Consider the following 7,500-nt stretch of genomic DNA (forward strand, 5'->3'; position numbering starts at 1 on the left):
GACGATATTAAATCGGAATTGTTCGTTGTTTCGTTTCTTTCAGAAAAAAAATGGTATCATTGTATTTTCACCAGAAGGAGAATGGACTCTTGAGCAGAGAGAGTCGAGCTAGTGAAGATTTTGTACGCACTTTTAAAATAAATTGTTAGAAAATCAGTAGAGGGAATTAAAAAGCGTCAGAACATTTTATTTATTTCTTCTGTAGCTGAAGAGATGATAAAAAAAAAACCTGAAAAGTTGACAGGGAAAAATATGAGATAAAGTTTCCTGGGAGAGATGAAGTTCATTGATTCCTTAGAGGTAGTTTGGCGGATGCCTGATTAATATTATATTGGCAGTGATTGAACTGGTATCGAATTTTCTCCATTATTTCTTCAGGGTGGCTGTCAAACGCTGGCGTATTTTGAAAGTTCAGATAGGACAGCGTTCGGTATTGTGATGAGCAGATGTGGGGTTGAATTCCCCGCTCTGAAATGGGAGTAGGATTTCCTAGGAGAGATCGAGTAGCACTGGTTGTTGTGTAGATAGACCTATAGGAAAATTTGAGGGGACTTTCATTGAGTGTGTTGATTTTATTAATGAAGCGTCTTCTCATCTTCTGTTCTGTTATTATTATTTAAGTTAGTATTTGATTCTTTACAGTGCGAAGTGTCATGCCTTTCCGTATATATTTTCTTTATCATCCTAGTTAAGAATGATGTTCGCATTATTTTTCTTAAAATAATTTTTTAAATTTGTTCATCAGTAAAGATTGGGGTTTGCATTTAAATATTCGTGTGTGATTGCAATCTTGTGAGAGTATTTTCAGTCTTATTCCGTCTCTCTTTTTAGGAGAAATGATGAGATTTTAAACCAAACTATGGGAAAGAGAGACATTCGTTCGAAAATCATAAAATATTTGTTCCAGGCAAAGAATACCCTTATAATTATTCATAGCTTGTGACTAAATGAAGGAGAAAAATGTCCCAAGATGGTCATCTCCTCCCCAATCTCTTTCCTCAGTTGCCCCTTGCTCTTGAATTAAATATTCCAGTCACACGCCATTTATTGCTCTCCCTGAACAAACCCTGCCTCTTCACATCCCGTCTACCACCTCCTTCTATTATTTAAGATTTAATTTATCCAGATACTTGGGGTACGTGCGATGAGAGAGAGAGAGAGAGAGAGAGAGAGAGAGAGGCGCCTGAGGTTACGTAGGCTCTTGCATATACATTATTGGATTGAAGTGGGGCTGAGCAGACACGGACGGCAGACACAGACTAGGACTAATGGATAATGTTTGGATGGAGTCTCCTGAGTTGGAATATGGCGTTGAGGGCTTCCACACCTGTGAGAGTTCCCACCTGTGTTTATCGGTTTACTTTGAAAATTAGCCACTTGGCTAGTTTTATGACTGCGTCTTAATTCTTCCCCGTTCAGCCTGCCAGTCGAGAATAGAAGTCTTCCTCTCTACCTGAGGAAAGATTGACCAGCAACATTGGGGCTCGGCGTTCCCGCTCTCAAGGGCTTTAGTTGGATGTTGCTGTATTACTCGATTGTAAAAAGTTGTCCTCTAATTTTTTTTTTTTTTGGGGGGGGGGACTTATTTGCATTTGAATATTTTCTTTCAGCCTCTAACATGCAATTTATATATTTTTTTTATTTTTTTTATGGTTAAGGTATATTGGCTCAGCTGTTCATTCAGTGATTTATAGTCCCGTTGCAGTTGTGAAATATTTGTCTTGGTGCTGTAACGTCACTTCTTCCACCATTTATGAAAGATAGAATACTAAAGATAAATCATTTTTATCGTAATAAAAGTAATACTGACATTATTATGTATATTGTTATTCACCTCTGTTTTGACTCATGCATCCCCTTATCGAGCCGCGTCTTCCCCTTCATGATAAACAGAGGAGTAGTACCATTATTGTTGTCGCAGCTGCAGGAAGCAATCAAAACCTTGACAGATGTAGCTCTTGCAAATACAGCCCGGGTGCGAATGGCTTCCTACCTATCAGAATAACAAAGTCGCGAGATTAGATGTAATTGTACCTCTTCCCAAAATCAGGTTTCGACTTCCGTGATGCTTCATTTTCGGTCTTTTTGTCTTTTGAGTTTAAAGTCGGAACTCGCAAATCATATCCGTCCCTATTGACTTTTCCGCTTGAAGACTAAGAATTGGTAACCTTCTCAGTTACGTTGTCGCTGTTTTCCCGTTGCTTGTATGGCATATAATGGGCTTAATGGCATCATTGCTTCTTACTTCACCTCTTTATAATTGGTGCTAACCAATCTGTTCATATTTAGAAGTATGCCTTTCGCCCAGTATTGTTAGACCATCAGTGGATAGGGACGCTGTTATCGGCTGGTAATTCAATAGTCTTGGTTCTCTGACCGCTACAACAGCAGCTCCCCAACCCTCAGCTCCTACTCCTCCACATGGACCTTACAGTTAGACATTTATATTCATTGCGTCAATATCATTTTCAAATTTACGCTTATGTATAAAGCATCTCTTTGTTCTGTATACGTGCAGTATTCACAAATACCATGGAGGGGCACGAATACTCTCTCTCTCTCTCTCTCTCTCTCTCTCTCTCTCTCTCATCTCTCTCTCTCTCTCTCTCTCTCATATATAATATATATATATATATATATATATATATATATATATATATATATATGTATATATATATATACACACAACATATACGTATATTACATATATAAGGTAAACTGCTATCAAATTTATCGTTGGTCCTGTGGTAGCTGGAATATACAAGAATCTGGCCAAGAATCGTGGCCCCTAAAGAGCCTCAGAATTTTAGGGGGCTGGATTGTGAACCCTCCAGAGGCAGCAACGGTTTATAGGGTTTGGCAGAGTCCAGTTTTAAAGAGGTCGTGTTGCCAGTCATCTTCGGGGTTCGATGTGATGATCCGACCGTGCCACCCGCCGTTAGCGCCCTTTGTTGGGTTCGTAAGAGTTCCTTACATTTTTTGGAAGAAGACTACCAATTGGCGCCATTTGAATGTAACGCATTTTGTCGGTACGATCTTTAGCTCCATTGTTATTATTCTATTGAAAATAGTGGCAGTTTTCAACGAATTAACATTATGCAGTGTATTATTATTATTATTATTATTATTATTATTATTATTATTATTGTGTTGGTTTTCTGCAGCTGTGGTATGTTAGGAACCATTTTCCATTTTGTGTGCAAATTATTCCAGAAATAATCATGAATAACTTCATTTCTTCACGGCGGGAATCTGTGCGGTTGTAAACTAAAGTAGCCTTTGTGTGTTCCCGAGTTCCTTTAAAATGGAATGAAATGATAAAGTTAGAACTTGGAGAAATGCAGAATAATCAAGGGTGTTTGTGGAGATGATGATGTATTTAGACTTGTTATTTTTAAGACCTATGAGATTCTAGCATTTGGCGAAGTGGACTGCTTGGAATGTGCGTGGACGTGGTACAGAAGAGAGAGATTGTATGACTGTGGATTTGTATGAGGAGAAAATGTTTCGTTTTGATCACAATGAAAGAGAGGATGATTGTGATTGTGCCTGGTTTGTGCCTGAAATGTAGGGCAAGGGCGTAAGAGGTTTTTGTTACACTTAATGGGAAGTGGGGAAGAGTACACGTGGGTGAGTCTAATGATTTTGGGGGGAAATATCCTGGGGTGTTTGAGAGACAACTGGTGTAACTGGCAGATACTTTCACCTAATGAATATTCATAGATATATACTTGGGACGGAGGATATGGCGATGAGAAGATTTGTAGAGTACATGGAAAGGGAAGTTGGGGAATGAAATGGTGAGAAGAGGAATGGCGAAAGGTATCATTACCTGGTGAAACCAAAGCGAAAGTGAAAAGTAGTTTTAGTTGTGGGAGAAGGGTTCGGTATGTTGTCGTAGTTTGTAATCAAGACAAGTAAGTCGAGTATGAGATGAAAGAGCGATCAGCATATACATCGGAAATGGACGCAAAATGGGGTAGGTGAAGTGAAAGTAGCTCTTTTAGTGGGAGGAGATTGCTTGCAAGTATAATGATGTGAAAGGGTGTTGCGAAGAAGAAAATGAAAATGTTCGAAGCGCGGTTGCATGGCTGGAGTCAGTATTTTACTTTTGTGTGTGTGTGAGAGAGAGAGAGAGAGAGAGAGAGAGAGAGAGAGAGAGAGAGAGAGAGAGAGAGAGAGAGAGAGAGAGAGAGAGAGAGAGAGAGATGATCTTATAAGATTCAGACAAAGAGATGCCTTGTGAAATTATTACAGTGATATGATAATGGAGCAGTAATTTGAGGAATTCGTGATTGAATACGCGCTAGGCAGATCTGAGTGATACTCGAGTTGAAGAATTCGATGTTTCATTAAGACTTGAAGTGGAAGAGGCTTCTTTGAGGAGAGTATTTAGAAGGTTGAGTAATGAAAAGGCTCCTACGAAGGAAATCACGTATTAGTATGGTAGTGACAGGGTAACCTAGGAATTTACCTTGGTGTCTGAGGCATATTTGGAAGAGGGAAGTATTCCAAAGGAATGGGTAAGAAATGCAATAAGATATTATGTGCTTATGAACAGAGGCAAAGGTGAGAGAGGTGACTGTATGAATTACAACGGCGCGATGCTAATTAGCAAAGAGTATAGGAGGTTGGTTAAGAACGGAAGAATTAGTTTTATGAAAAACGTATTAGTAAATACAAAACCTTATGTAATTTACATGGGGCTCGGGTAACCTTATGAAAGAGTTGAGGATATATACTCTAACTGGCCATTGTCCTGGTCAGTTAGACGTTTGTCTGAGGAAAGAAAAGCTAGTGTGTTGTGGGAGAATCGTAATGAAAAAGTAAGTGGTCTGGTCAAAAGGAGACATTAGGTAGTGATATAATGTCTCCATGGCTGTTTTATATTTTTGTGGATGGTGTGTTGAGTGAAGCCAGGGAAAGGACTGGTTATGAAAAGGTACTGTGAATGGAATGTCGTGTGGTTGATGGTTGCTAATATTACTGTTAGTTAGCTGTTGTATAGAGAAGCTGCAAAGACTTGAAAATTTGGAACTCCCTATGAAAGAAGTACAAACTGCAAATTAGTAATAGCGTATACGTGTCAATGTAAGCAAGGATGAATAAGCAATGCTAGTGTGGCTGGTGGAAGACTGGAAACCTTTTTTATTCTTGTAGTTATTTGGGAGTAAATGCCACAGATGATGGTAGAAGGATTCACGAGAAAAAGAAATTACAGAAGAAGTAATATTTTGGTCGTATAAGAACATTTTTGAGACAGCTCTCTCTTATAGAAATAGTAGTATGGTGAGTATGAATGGGATAGAAAGAGTATAATGCAAGTTATTGAGATGGAGTTTTTTGCAAGGTAGATATATATATATATATATATATATATATATATATATATATATATATATTTGGATATATATATATATATATATATATATACATACATGTGATATATACTATAAACATATATATATATTATATATATTATACGTGTAAATATATATATATATATATATATATATATATATAATATATATATGTATATATATATATATATATAAGATATATATATATATATATATATATTAATGGATGTATATTTGCACATGTTAACTTTAATGTTGTAAATTTTGTTGTTGTGTAGAGTATGGTGTCCTCGTTACATTGGTTTAGGAATCATTATGTCTGCATGTCATTTTTTTTCTATTTCGGTTTTTTGTGAACTTACTTTTAAAAAATCTTAATAAGTAGAAGTAGGTTTTCAAAGAGATCGCATTTCCCTGCTTTCGTGGGTCCTTTTTTAGTGAAGAGACATTTCCAAGGGGTTGCGATTTCAAAAGCTCTACGCCCAAAATAAAGTTGGGTGGCATGTTCTTTGTTTTAACATTAAACGATGTGGAAAAGAATCCCTCCGTCCTTTGCTTGGTGTTGCTTTGGTGTCAAAGCTCTGGATGGTGGGTACTTAATCGTGAGATTTTTCTCCTTCTTATTCTGCTACTATGCTCCCTTTGTTGTTATCTTCTTAAAGCCAGGTCGGGCGACGGATAACAACACTACAATGGGATGTCGTGACACTTGATCACGAAACTAACGTCGACATTGTTTCCCCTGCTTTTGTTTTTTCCTATTTATTCTATTTTATATGCTAGCGAACGCCTATTCGGCGTCATCAAAGCTGGGGAGATAAGAACGAAAATGTCCGTGAATCCAGGTGGGTGTTCCCTTTGAAGTTTAATTAAGCTTATGTCATCACGCACACCGAGACGTACAGACAGACAGACAGGTCCCTCAGACTTCCTAGCAGCCTTCACAATGAAAAGCCCCAAGAAGAGAGCGAAAGCAGCTATGTGTCTAAGTGGGTGTTCCCCTTGAACTTTAATTATGCCTCTGCCATCACACACACTGCCATGCGCAGGCGCATGCTAGCGCAGACAGGCAGGCCTGCAGGGTGCAGGATGGCAGACGAACAAAAGAAAGGTTTCCATGATTCCAGATGAGTGTTCCCCTTGAGTATGACGTCACCAGCTTAGGAAACTGAAAGAATATAATGTCAAATGAAGACTGGTTATCACTGATGACACGAAGGCGAAAATGACTCGTGAATAAAATATGTAAAAACTGGACTGGATTTTGATACAAAATCTGTTTTCTGATTGATAAAAATAATTCAAAAGGATTTCGTGCCGGCTGATTTCATATTATTCTCCTTCCTTTTGACGTGTCTTGGCTTACGGTGTTCGCGATGCCTTGGAGCGGTGGGTCCCTAGAAAAATCACTGTGTGTGAGACCGAGACCTCTTTCTTACACAGAACGCGAATGTACGGTTGGGTGATTGGTCGGAGGACTGGTGCTCTTATGAAGATTTTTACTGTGGAGTGACCATTGTCTTCAAGAATGAGCCCCCTTCGAAAATCTTTGGAGTGATAAATTGCCTGAAGGAGAGAAGAAATCTTATTTCAGTTGGCTCGTGACACTTCTGTATTTAAAGCATTTCCCGGTCAATACGCAGACTTGGAAATTGCCCAAGAATGAGTGATAGCTGTTGTCCGTTGGAGTGTCATATTTTCAATTTTTCTCTCTCTGGAACAAAAGTATTTAGCCTAAGCAATAGACAAGATTTACAAAATGCGTTTTAATTTAAAGAATACATAAATACACACACACACACACACACCACACACACACACACACACACATATATATATATATATATATATATGATATTTATATATATATATATATATATATATATATATATATATATATATATATATATGCAGAGGTACCTTGGATAAAAACGAAACACTGATATAAATGGACTGCTGGTTTTCGATTTCAGTTTTCTAAGACCCTCCAGTCGACTGATACATTTAACAGAAATTTTCAATATCCATGCTTTAGGCAGTACAAGTGACCATATAAACGGTTAGAAAAATATTCACACTTGATAAGCAAATGCAGCAAAAGAAGGAGGAGGAGCTGTTAACTCATTTGTTATTGGGGTTA

The 7,500-nt window shown here is 37.8% G+C and overlaps 1 protein-coding gene across 3 annotated transcripts in view; it reads left to right on the forward strand.

Moving 5' to 3' along the window:
• LOC135196156 (E3 ubiquitin-protein ligase RNF43-like) overlaps positions 1-7,500 on the forward strand; it is a 147,542-nt gene that overhangs the window by 83,165 nt on the left and 56,877 nt on the right. The window lies entirely within an intron of this gene.

Source organism: Macrobrachium nipponense, chromosome 17 (assembly GCF_015104395.2).
Source record: "Macrobrachium nipponense isolate FS-2020 chromosome 17, ASM1510439v2, whole genome shotgun sequence".
Lineage (NCBI taxonomy): Eukaryota > Metazoa > Arthropoda > Malacostraca > Decapoda > Palaemonidae > Macrobrachium > Macrobrachium nipponense.